We start from the raw sequence: 12,971 nt of genomic DNA on the forward strand, positions 1-12,971 counted from the left end.
CCTTGCTACATTTCTACTTGGACATTGATGGATGGACAAGCATTTAAAAGAACAAAAAATCAATATTGAATCCAAAGAGGTGGGTCACCTCTGCTGGTTTAGCAGCATTACGTGGTGACAGGGAGTAACCCAAATATGTTTGCACTTCCCATCTCCCCAGAAGCTCATGGGTTCACCAGCATATGACAGACAGTACCAGAGACCTGTGAAGTAGGTGGGGACCTGCCAGACCAGCAGGAGTTAAGATTACAAATATTTTTTTCTCTGCATACCATTCTTGCTATTTAAATATGGCAGAACCAAACAGCTGCAGCCCTGAAGTGATGATCTTAAAAAAATTAATATAGCTGCTATTTGCTACATCTTTCTATTAAAACTGGCAGGTGACTGCTGTTATGTTTTCCTTCTCTCATTCCTGGAATAGCACATTTTCCAACTTGTTAAGTTACAGTATGTAATTTATAACCATCAAAGTGGAAAACATTATGCAGTGCATGAATTAGCATCAGTATGAATGTCTGTTATTGAATGTGGGCTATATTTCTAGAAATAAGCAGTTATTCTTCCTTGGCAAACCTAAGATTTTTGCTATCAGGTTTTGTTTAATCATATTTGACTGATTAGTCAAATTAGCTTTAATGGATACATTCAAGAGTTCTGTACAGGACAGTCCCAAATAGGTCTAATTTTGTGTGAAATTAGGCAAAGTTGTTGTCTTTTTGCAAACATAGTCCAGCATTAAATCAAGGTTGTTTGGGCAATGTGGACTGGCAAGAAGGTGCAAAGTGGTAACAGATACACTGGCTGATTGGGTCCTTAAATATTAGTCATGATATTGTGACTGTGGCTTGTCAACAGTGTTAGCATTATAGGCCAGGATCCAGTCTGCCTGTTTAAGATAGATATCTACCTAAATTGTAGGTGCATAGAAAAACAGTTGCCTTAATGGAAAGGCAATTGAGTCTCTCCATTGAGAGTCAATGGAAAAGTTTCCATTGATTCCATGGCAGTAAATTTAGGGGCACTCATTCACTGGACTGCTGTGCTGGATCCCACCCTTTAATCATTTCATGTAAGATGATGATTCACATACCAAGCTACAAATTGTATCTTCATAGCATCTGGTTCTTAAAACAGTGACAACTGAGACAGATCTGCAAAATATATTAAAAGAACTGTGTTAATGCCAAGTATGTAAATCGTTTTTTACATCTAGATGCAGCACTGTCTAAACTAGTTGACTCAGCTCAACTGACTGTGCTGAGGCTTTGCTGCTTACTTCCAATGTTTTAAATGCTGTATTTCTTGCAGAGTAATTTTACTATAATTTAAGGTGTTCCAGATGAAATGTAGCATCCTTTTGGCTTAGTGGTGCAACTAGTTCCCACCTTCTTTTTTAGACTGAGTTTGTGAACAGGTGCTCTCTACAGAACCCATAAAATTCTGCTGTGAAGGTCCTGGGGAGATCACAAAAACTTACAACTTGATTTGTAAAAGAAGTTGTTATTATTTACCTGGCTTAATAGACACTGCTTTATCTGTGCTCTAGTTCCCGAGTATCACTGGAATCCAAATGTTTTTCTTTAGAACACTTAAGGCAATCAAAACTATTTATTTAAAGCACTGAATCACTTAAGGAAACAAGTGGAATGCTACTGAAAGCTAAAATATTTTTCCAGCAGGGTTTGATATATCTGTAAACATTTTGGCTTTAATTTTCTTCCTACTCATTTTTGAGTCCACCAAGGATCCAAATATCAAGTTTTCTATCAGTTTGCACCAGGGATGCGAGTACTGTAAGGTGGAGTACAAGTGGAGAACCTGATCACTTTATGTAGTGTAACTTATACCCTCCCACACTCTAACATATGGCTGAACACACTGTATTGCGGAGTCCAATAAAAGACTGACTTATATTATAGTCTTTTAGGAAAATCCACATTTGCTGGGCCTCTCCATATCTTACACACCAGTATCGTACAAACATGGGCTACAGCTGAGCATCAGAGCCGTGAGGGGCAGGCACGGGAATCCCTGAGGGCACGTCTGATCTGAATGTTAAATTAGCTTTATTGAAATATCTCTTTTAAATGAACTGAGCTTGATGTCTCTCTTGTACTGGAATATGCCTTCTTAATGATGCTTCTTTGAAAGCTGTTGATGAGAGGCAGGAATGAGGGAATGGTCATTACCATTAAGAGTATTAAAGTGTTGAATGGTAAAAGGTATTGCCTTTCTTCCAACCACAAGTTTTCATAATGTCCATTAATAAAATATAGGGCACTGCAGCTTTCTGTGGTACATGCAGAGTCACTGAACTAATGCATAGATCACCCCCTTGCACACAACTAAATCCCAGTTAGCTGCTGGTCTGCTCTGGTCATCTGCGAGAAAGTCCGGAGAGACATGCTGGCATAACCCACTGCAAGGAAGATGTATGTGTGTAAAGGAGTCCCAGGACTAGGGCAGATCAAAGTACTTCCCACAGCACACGTACCCCTCATGAGGATAGCTGCCAGCATATTATGTAGCTTTGGCAGCTATCCTGTACATGTCCTTGTGAGATACCATCAAGGAAAGACTTCATGAAGATTGCCAGTGCTACTGCAGCAAGGGCAGGGAGGATGCATGAGCTCCCTTGCGCTGCCCACAGGATGGGCGGGAGGCATCCAGGAGAGCCCTCCGGGGTGACAGCATTCCCTGGGACGTGCTGGCAGATACAGGGTGGCGATAGCCCCAGAGCTCCAGTGACTAACTCGGCCCCGTACCGCAGCTCTCACATGGTGAGCAGAGACGCAGGCAAAAAGGAAGGCACTTTTAATGCAGATGTGAAAGCAAATATTCAGGGTGATAAGGAGGAGAGATACCAGGAGCAGGGGCTGCTGCAAAGTGGCAGGACCTGCAGAACAGAAAGTGAGGGGTGTATAGGAAGATGAAGGATTTGATGTTTGATGGGTGGAGGGAAGAAAGATCTATCTATCAGTTATGGTATGCAGATTCATAAGAGTCGGGTATCAGGTATGCAAAGTCAGATGAGTCTTTGACAAAACTCTGTTCCTTCTCCTGTGGCCAGCTAGATTCCTTTGTAAGCCCAGGAATGACTCTTTCCCCATCCATGGTTTGAAGTTTGTTACTTCAAATGCAAAACCTCACAAAGTAAAAAAAAGCCAAGTTTGTATCTCTGTCCAAAAGAGTCTTCAGGGTCCTGGAGGGCTCTCTTTAAAGTTTTAATCCTTTCTTGGCTTTCATACACTGTCAAGTCCTTATTTTAATGCCCTTTTCATCCTTCAGTATTTCTTAGACTATCTCCATGTGTTTGTCGGGCATGCTGTAGAAAGAAAAACTTCTCCAAGTAACTTAGACCCATGCCCCTGTTTGGACTAAGAAAAGGAGAGCTTGGCAGGGGAGTACAGTATCTTTCAAACCACTGGTAAATCAATGTAAATGGAAAATCTGTTTTCACTCCAGCATGTTTGCAGGTGTGGGAGGGAAACAGCTTATCTGAACCAGGTTCTCCAGTGAGGCAGAATCTGGTCCACAGGGGTCTTCTTACTGCCATTTCCCAAGGTGCTGTGCCAGTATGCTTTCCTGTCTGAGACTGACTTTTAATACCTCTGACACTGGAAATCCAGTGACAGCCTGAGAGAGAACAGTAGACAATCTGCCTTGCTAAAGGAAGGCTTGGAACAGACAAGTGAGCTCTCAGTAGAAACTATGTGTAGGCAAGAAGTCATAATTAGCTGCACAGGTTATAATGGGGAGCAAATCCAGAATAAGGATTCGTGATCTTTTGTTTGCAGAGGCAGGCTCCTGGTCCTATTGGAAGTCCCACCATGGACTGCTTGGCAGAGATTAGAGGCTGCGTGTTTATATGTGTCTGGTTTTATTTATTGGGAGCTTTTGGATTTCACAATCCACAGGAGAAAAGGCAGTGGGAAAAGTGCATCTGCTTTCCTGATTGCCTTGTAGGAAGAGTTATTATGAACACTTTGACTTTGGAGAGACACTTCTGCTGTAAGGAGGTTGTTTCTACAATTTGTGCCTTATACCTTGTTCCCAAGAAACACACCAGGAGGGGAACAGAAATCAAACTGTTTTGTGGGGCTGGAAAATTTCAAGGCTACGAGACATACCTGGCACATGCTGGATGGAATCAATACATCACACAGGAGAGCTGCAAGCATTGCACCAAATTGCTTCTTCGATGCTCCGTGTGTAGTGTTTAATGTAACGCATGGCATTAAAATGCAAGATTCAAGCCAGAAGTTTGCCTCTGAAAGTAAATCGGGCATCCACCCAAATGCCTGACAGGAGATGAGCCTTGTATTGTTTTCTAATGGCCGAAACCCCTGGGCCCTGCCAGCCTGGCAGAGTCCAAGTCCTGAGTCAAGGGCTGCTCAGTGAATGCCTTTTTCCTGTAAATATGTGCTTAAATATCAGGCCGCTGAACTGGTGCATCTGGCTTGAATTATCCTGTGTTGATAAGCGAACAAAGAAAATAGCGTGATTCAAGAAAGGAAGACTTTGTAACAGGAAGACTTCGTAAAAGCAAGACATTCTTTTTCCTAATGGTGAATTCTCTGAAACCAATAGCTTTAGGAAAGCCATCCCAGGAGGCCCTGAGCTCCAGGAAAATGCAAATGTGAAGCTGGAGAACAGCGCATCCCTCCTGCCTGCAGCTGTCTGGGACAGGGGTCTCCATTTCCCCATCCTGCTGCTGCTGTATAGATGTTTAGATATGTTGTTCCAAGTTCCCGTAACGTCCCTGGCATCCCTGTGTACTGGCAAGTGAGAGCAGTTAGTTCTGTAATGTCCAAACCAACTAGCAAATTACCACCTGAAGTCTGCTTTCTGTCCCGTCTCACCCTCCCTCAGTTTCTGGGATGAGCTACTGGTCTGTGTTCACATACACTCTGTAGCTGCTGACTTTTGCAAGTTAAGTGAGTCAATGCTTGCACCCTGTGTCTCTGCCTTGCGCATGGTCCCTGGTAAAGAACAGGAATGTGCACAAGTCCATGGGGCCAGATGGGATCCACCCGAGGATAATGAGGGAGCTGGCAGAGGAGCTGGCCAAGCCACTCTCCATTATTTATCAGCAGTCCTGGTCAACCGGGGAGGTCCCGGACGACTGGAAACTAGCAAACGTGACGCCCCTCTACAAGAAGGGTTGGAAGGAGGATCCTGGGAACTACAGGCCTGTCAGCCTGACCTCGGTGCCGGGGAAGGTCATGGAGCAGGTCATCTTGAGTGCCATTATGCAGCGAGTGCGGGACAACCGAGGGATCAGGCCCAGCCAGCGTGGGTTTGTGAAAGGGAGGTCCTGTTTCACTAACCTGGTCTCCTTCTATGACAAGGTGACCCACTTAGTGGATGAGGGGAAGGCTGTGGATGTTGTCTACTTTGACTTTAGTAAGGCCTTTGACACAGTCTCCCACAGCACTCTCCTGGAGAAGCTGGCTGCACACGTCTTGGATGGGTGCACTCTGCGCTGGGTTAAAAACTGGCTGGATGGCCGAGCCCAGAGAGTGGTGGTGAATGGAGTCAAATCCAGTTGGCGGCTGGTCACAAGTGGTGTTCCCCAGGGCTCAGTGTTGGGGCCGGTCCTGTTCAACATCTTCATTGATGATCTGGATGAGGGGATCGAGTGCACCCTCAGTAAGTTTGCAGATGACACCAAGTTGGGTGGAAGTGTCGATCTGCTGGAGGGTAGGAAGGCCCTACAGAGGGACCTGGACAGGCTGGACCGATGGGCCGGGGACAACTGCATGAGATTCAACAAGGCTAAGTGCCGGGTCCTGCACTTGGGTCACAACAACCCCATGCAACGCTACAGGCTGGGGGAGGAGTGGCTGGAGAGCTGCCTGGCAGAAAAGGACCTGGGGGTGTTGGTTGACAGCTGCCTGAACATGAGCCAGCTGTGTGCTCAGGTGGCCAAGAAGGCCAGTGGCAACCTGGCCTGTATCAGGAATGGTGTGGCCAGCAGGACCAGGGAGGTGATAGTGCCCCTGTACTCGGCACTGGTGAGGTCGCACCTTGAGTACTGTGTTCAGTTTTGGGCCCCTCACTACAAGAAGGACATCAAGGTGCTGGAGCGTGTCCAAAGAAGGGCAACGAAGTTGGTGAAGGGTCTAGAGCACAAGTCTTATGAGGAGCGGCTGAGGGAGCTGGGGTTGTTTAGTCTGGAGAAGAGGAGGCTGAGGGGAGACCTTATTGCTCTCTACAACTACCTGAAAGGAGGTTGTAGCGAGGTGGGGGTCGGTCTCTTCTCCCTAGTAACGAGTGATAGAACGAGAGGAAACGACCTCAAGCTGCGCTAGGAGAGGTTTAGGTTGGATATTAGGAAAAACTTGTTCACTGAAAGGGTAGTCAGGCATTGGAACAGGCTGCCCAGGGAAGTGGTTGAGTCTCCATCCCTGGAGGTATTTAAAGAACGGATAGATACGGTGCTTGAAGACATGGTATAGATGAACTTGGCAGTGGTAGGTTGATGGTTGGACTCGATGAACTTAAGGGTCTTTTCCAACCTTGACGATTCTATGATTCTATGATTCTATGAATGAGCCATTAGATTCAAAATTTGAAAATTTGAAATGCTCTGGGGTGTATCATCAGCTGGAGAAAAATCCCATCATTACACTGCTGCTACAGCATCCACCTTATTTGTGCCTCCAACTCAAATGCATTAAACTTAATTACACAGTAGTACAACTCCAAGACAGATTTAACATATTGGGATAGGAAAACCTGTATAAAAAGCACTCTTTCATTAATAATTGAAGTAGCACTTGAGCTGGCAACAGAGGAAAGCGAAGTGATGCCAGCCTGTAGGACACAGCACAAAGAAGCAATCTTAAACTATTTTAATAACACATACAAATCTTGAGTTTGTGGTCATTTAATCCAGAACATGGAGTCAACAGATGGAAAAAAAACATTAAGTCATCTATTGCATGTCCGTGGCAGTGCAGGACTGCTGCAAGCAATGTGTTTCTGTTGAATCACTCTAGTTCTCCGCACCCCAAGCAATGGGACGCCCACTTCCTAGAATATCTTCCGATGTAGACTTTTTGTTTTTTCCCCTCCACAAGGGGCAGTTTAAATTCACCTTGTGATTTCATCCACTCTTCCTAATTGCATCCTTTCTGCTGAAGGAGGTAACTCCCCTTGGTGTTCAGACCCTTCAAATATTGATAAGAAAATTGCTGTGTCCCTTTTCTTTTGCAGATGTGTTTAAGCACAGTTCTGTGCCTATTTAGCCTTTTAAATCTTTCTTCCTGCAGCCCCCGCGTCCTCTTTGCTGCTCTGCTTTTATGATTTCTCACTGTGCATACGTCTTAACATTTCAGCTTTGATGGTAATACAGCAGTCAGGACAGGTTTGCCAAACCCTTGAATCCAAAGTGGAAGATAATTAATCCTATTGTTCTTCCATTTTACAACTGGAGATATAGACAATTTGTTTTTGCTTGGACTCTTCCCACCACCTTCTGGGCTGGAACAGATTGCCCCCTCCAGTGCAATTTCAGCCACATTCAGTCCTTGAAATTGTGTTTGCAGCTTTTTCCCTTAAAAACGGGGGGGGGAAGAAAAAAACGAGGAAGTGAATGAGGAGCTTTTGCCCTTCCCATTTCACAGCTGTTTCATTCCATTATTAACCCTGTCAGTGCTAAAAGGGTTTGGGAAAAGTCAGGCATGGGGGGGAGGCTGGTGAGGGGTGAAGGGGGTAAAGCAATGCAAATGCTTTGGAGGACTGGTGAGCATCAGTGGGAAAAAGGCACTTTTGAGCAGGATAGCTGCAGCGCATATAGCGAGGATTACATTGGGAGGTTGAACTGGGCAGGCCAAGTATGCAGGAGGTGGCAGAAGGAAGAGATATGGCAGTGGTGGCTGATGGGATAGAGGGATAGCGGGGGAGAGGGAAGTGGTGGAGTACCGCTGTCAACTAAATTTATCGCCTACTGGATGTGTAGGGTGAGAAAAGCAGACCTCATGGTGCAACAAAGAACATGGGAAAGCTGGATTTGTAACCTCAAAAAAGAGCAAATGCTCTGGGAAAACCTTCTGAACTGAGAGTAGGTCTTGATATAGGATGAAGAGGCATGGTAAGGTGGAGCAGAGTGAACAGGCATTAAGACAGAGAAGTCTTCCACAACCATGTGCCTGACATAGCAGGGCACTGTAACAAAGACGACTGGCAGAAGAGCGAGCTTTAATGATAAAACTCCCCTCAGGGGAGCAAGGGGACTCCAGACTCTAAGGGGAATCTCTATTCAAGGATTCCTCTTTTAGTTTCTAGCACTAGAAGGGGAATATTCTGCTACTACAGAAACATCCTTGCGGAGGAGAAGCCCAGGGGTGTGCATCTAATGCGGTAGGAGCTACAATATTTGGATAAAGTTGTGAAAACAATCTCATCTTCATCGATCGTGCCTGTTTCTCCAGGATGACATGTGTTCTGAAAAATATTCACTGTTGCAATTAGCATAAGGAAGCCCTATATACCAGTTGGTTTTGGTTTTAGCTCCATGATGCTTAATGGTCATAGGAATTTCCCAGGGGGTGACAGTCAGAGAAGCATCAAGCAACCTACTGGGGTTTGCAAGCAACCCACTGAAACAGATTAGCATGTAAAAATAATGGTTGTTTTGCTTTGTTTAGTTTTGTTTCTGAGCAATTTTTACACATTTCTTCAGCTGCCCTCTTACTCATAGGATTTTAGCCACATTTCTGCTTTTTTCTTCTTTAAATGTGCAATCCAGATTTTCCTGCTGGAAATAGTCTCCAGCAAGCAAGTATTTAAGTGTTAAGCAAACTTGGCCCTTCCTATTTTAAGTCTCTGGCACTGCCACACCCATGAGCATCCAGGGCAAAAAGTGAGTATAATTTCCCAAAGCATAATGATAGAATTTCCCAAACAGTGAGTGAGTTTGAGGCAGGAAGCTCATGTTTTGATTACTTAATGGCCTGCATTCATTAGTCATAGTGGTGTCACCATCCCTTGTTCCGGCTGCATGTGCTTGAGCAGGGTTTCGGACGGTGCAAGGAATCTCATTTTGCAAGGTGCTTTGTGTTCACGGTGCAGCTGGAGGTTCCATGGTATATGGCTGGGCATTTTCATATGGGTTAACTGCATGTCTGCTTGAGCACAGGAGCAAGGGGTTGAGCAGTTCCTCCATGTGAAACAATTCAGCTGTCAAAGTCGAGGGTCTGTAAGCGATTGCTGTCAACCAGCACATATCCCCCTTCCTGTTCTAGGCAGGAAAATATTTGTAGGTGCTTACCCTGTCCTATACACGCAAGTAAATGAGCAAAACAAAGTAGGACTGCCCCTGAATGTAATTCTGGCAGCTTGTTTATAGCCCAGCACCTTGAGAAATGTTGAATTGTTCTTGGCTTGTGCGAAGAAAAATGAACCTGTGCTTGGGCAGACTTAGAGGGCAGATTTTGCCCAAGAGGTGCCTGGCCAGTGGCATGTTCTTATCTATATTTGATGCACTTGCTGATCTCAGCCCTATCAGTATGTTTTATAAGTTACTGAATGTGTTTTTCTTGCAGAAGTCTGTGCATTTGGCCACCCTAACTTTGACTCCTTCGTTCATTCACTCTCCATGCTGGTTTTCTGGCCACATCTGGACACTGAGCCATTGACCACTACCCTCTGGATGCGACCATCCAACCAATTCCTCATCCACCGAACAGTCCACCCATCAAATCCACATCTCTCCAATTTAGAGGGAAGGATGTTGTGGGGGACCATGTCAAAGGCCTGACAGAAGTCCAGATAGACAACATCTGTAGCTCTTCCCTTGTCCACTGATGTAGTCACTCCATCATAGAAGGCCACTAGGTTGGTCAGGCAGGACTTGCCCTTGGTAAAGCCATGCTGGCTGTCTCAAATCACCTCCCTGTCCTCCATGTGCCTTCGCATAGCTTCTAGGAGGATCTTTCCATGATCTTCCCAGGCACAGAGGTGAGGCTGACAGGTTGGTAGTTCCCAGGGTCCTCCTTTCTACCCTTTTTAAAAATGGGTGCAATGTTTCCCTTTTTTCAGACACCAGGGACTTCACCTGACTGCCATGACTTTTCAAATATCATGGAGCATGGCTTGGCAATGACATCAGCCAATTCCCCCAGGACTCTGGGATGCATCTCATCAGGTCCCATAGACTTATGTATGTTCAGGTTCTTCAGGTGGTCACAAACCTGATCTTCTTTTACAGTGGGAGGGACTTTGATTCTCCAGTCCCCATCTTGCAGTCCATCCACTCGAGAGGTGTGGGAAGAGAGGTTGCCTGTGAAGACTGAGGCAAAGAAGTTGTTGAGTACCTCAGCCTTCTCCTTGTCCATTGTTACCAATTTGCCAGTCTTGCTCATTGGCAGGGGGTACACTAGTAGACTGGGTGTGTCTATTTCTTCCAATGTCACTGCCCGCCACTCAAAGAAGAGAGGAAAAAAATAACCTGTGGTCCAGATTCCCTTACCAACCGCCCCAGGGCCCTGAAGTCTCTTTTGATCCCCCTTGGACTACACATTGTGGCTTCATTGCCACCCACATGGAAGAGCAGTAATGGGTAATAGTCCAAGGGCCGTACCAGGCCAGGAAATTTCCTAGTGATGTCCTTAAGCTAGGCCCCAAGGAGGCAGCAGACTTCCCTAAGAAGTCCCTTTCTGGCATATTGGACCCTCTGTTCCCCTCAGAAAGGAGTAACCTACAACTATAACCCATCTTTTCTTCCTTGTGGAGGTGGTTGTGGTACAGGGGGTAGGCCTTTTTTACCCTGGCAACACCTCTGGTGTAGATGGACTGTCATACACATCATCTCTTGACTGGCCTTCCACATCCAGAGCCTCATACCTGTTGTACAGAGGCACCTGGGAAGGCAAGGTGGGCAAGGAGGGGGTTCGCCTGCTGCCCTAAGTATGGACTTGCCTCCATTCACTCCTTTCCTTTAAGCCACTGCCTTCAGCCTGGTGGGATATTTTTTTTTTTTTTTTAATGATACTTCTGCAGGATCAGGTGCTATATTTTACAAGCCACAGTGGAACAGCTCAATAGTTTAAGCTTTGTCTTAAATAAAATTTAAAATATCCCTTTTGGTTTGAAAGAAGAACTCATTTCTCACTTAAGGTGAGGAGTAATTCTTCTGCCTGCAGTGGCAACTGGTTAAGCTACAGAGCTCTGATAGTAACAGAGAATGTTTTTCTGCCTAAAGTCCTTTCTAGACCTGCGAGGAGCAGGGAGTTGGACTCGATGATCCTTATGGGTCCCTTCCAACTTGAGATATTCTGTGATTCTATGATAAAGTTTTATTTGGGAGGTAATCCCTTTAACTGGTGTCTGCTTAAGGTTTTAAAATTCCCAGTCTCTTCTGATCTGAAGCATGGCAAATAGTGGGTTGCTGCAATCAGCAGAGACAGAAGCCAGGCTAGGAGGAGGCAAGACCTTCAGCTGTGACCTGTTTTGGCTGCAGCACTGTTGGAAAGAGAGGTACCACCTCCTCCTCTCCCTATAGTGGTATGAGCCAAGCAGTGCGACACCCTGGAAGCCACGTAGGGATGACAGTGCTGCTGTTGTAGAAGCTAAGAAGGACACAAGGCATTGAGAAACAGCAGTGATAAAGCACCATACATGCCCTGAGGGAGGACACGTTGAGTGGATGCAATCTGAGGAGGACTTACTGTGAGAGGATAGGTGCTGACTGACTTATAGAATCATAGAATCATAGAATCGTTAAGGTTGGAAAAGACCCTTAAGATCATCGAGTCCAACCGTTAACCTAGCACTGCCAAGTCCACCACTAAACCATGTCCTCGAGCACCACGTCTACCCATCTTTTAAATATCTCCAGGGATGGAGACTCAACCACTTCCCTGGGCAGCCTGTTCCAATGCCTGACTACCCCTTCGGTGAAGAAGTTTTTCCTAATATCCAACCTGAACTTCCCCTGGGGCAGCTTGAGGCCATTTTCTCTCATCCTATCACTTGTTACTAGGGAGAAGAGACCAACCCCCACCTCGCTACAACCTCCTTTCAGGTAGTAGTAGAGAGCAGTTGCTCTCCTTGCTGGATATTTGATGCAAAGGCACAGTGAGGCATTTTTCACTAAGCAGATCCAGCATCGAGTGGTTGGGAATGAAGTGCCTAGACAGGACTGCTTTAATTTTCAGCTGTGTTTAAGGCAGGTCCACAAAAGCCTCTTCTTACTGAAAGTGAAAGCAGGGTGGGAATCGTATATAGATTTGAGGGCTGGTAGAGTTTTTTCACCCTGGTTTGGTTGAAATAGTTGGAGGTTCTGTGTTTGGTTTCCATTCCTACCCAGTGAAGCGGCGTAGAGTGAAGATGGGGTATCCCTCTGCAGACATTACTACTTTGGTGTTACTGTACAGTGAAAAGAGAACATATCTGTCCAAAAAAGCAACAAGTAAGTGTAGGGGCTTAACTCAACAGGAGAGATTCCATTTAGTCAGTTATTAGTATAGGTATCCAAGAAGGGACGATAAAGACAGGAAGTATTTGTAGAATTCTACACAGAATAAATGGAAGTAGCAAAGTCTAAGCATAGAACAGAAACAGGCTGAAGCTAAGAGGCAATTTTTCTTCCACCGTTTTACCTCTTTCCATTTCTGGAGAAAACCACCACAGGGAACCTTGTGAATGAGGATTTTAGAAAATACAGAGGACAGCAAATGTTTTGCATCGAATTAGACTCAATGTCCGGAGAGGGTTTTTTTGTCATCTCTAGCAACCAGCTCCTCTGACAGTCTAGAAGATGGCAACAAAACCCTAAATCCTACTGTAATTTTTACTTGTACAGTTACAGTGAAACTTGTTCAGAACAATATTGGTCTGAGGAAGCACAGTGAATACCCATTTCTGACACTTTTTCTTCTGTCAAAATCAGATGAAATGCTGAATTCAAAATAAAGGTATCAGTTACAGTATTAAGGTATGATTTATAACAACTACAGTAT

Source organism: Nipponia nippon, unplaced genomic scaffold (assembly GCF_047370975.1).
Source record: "Nipponia nippon isolate SJK-2023a ecotype South Korea unplaced genomic scaffold, ASM4737097v1 scaffold_2, whole genome shotgun sequence".
NCBI lineage: Eukaryota > Metazoa > Chordata > Aves > Pelecaniformes > Threskiornithidae > Nipponia > Nipponia nippon.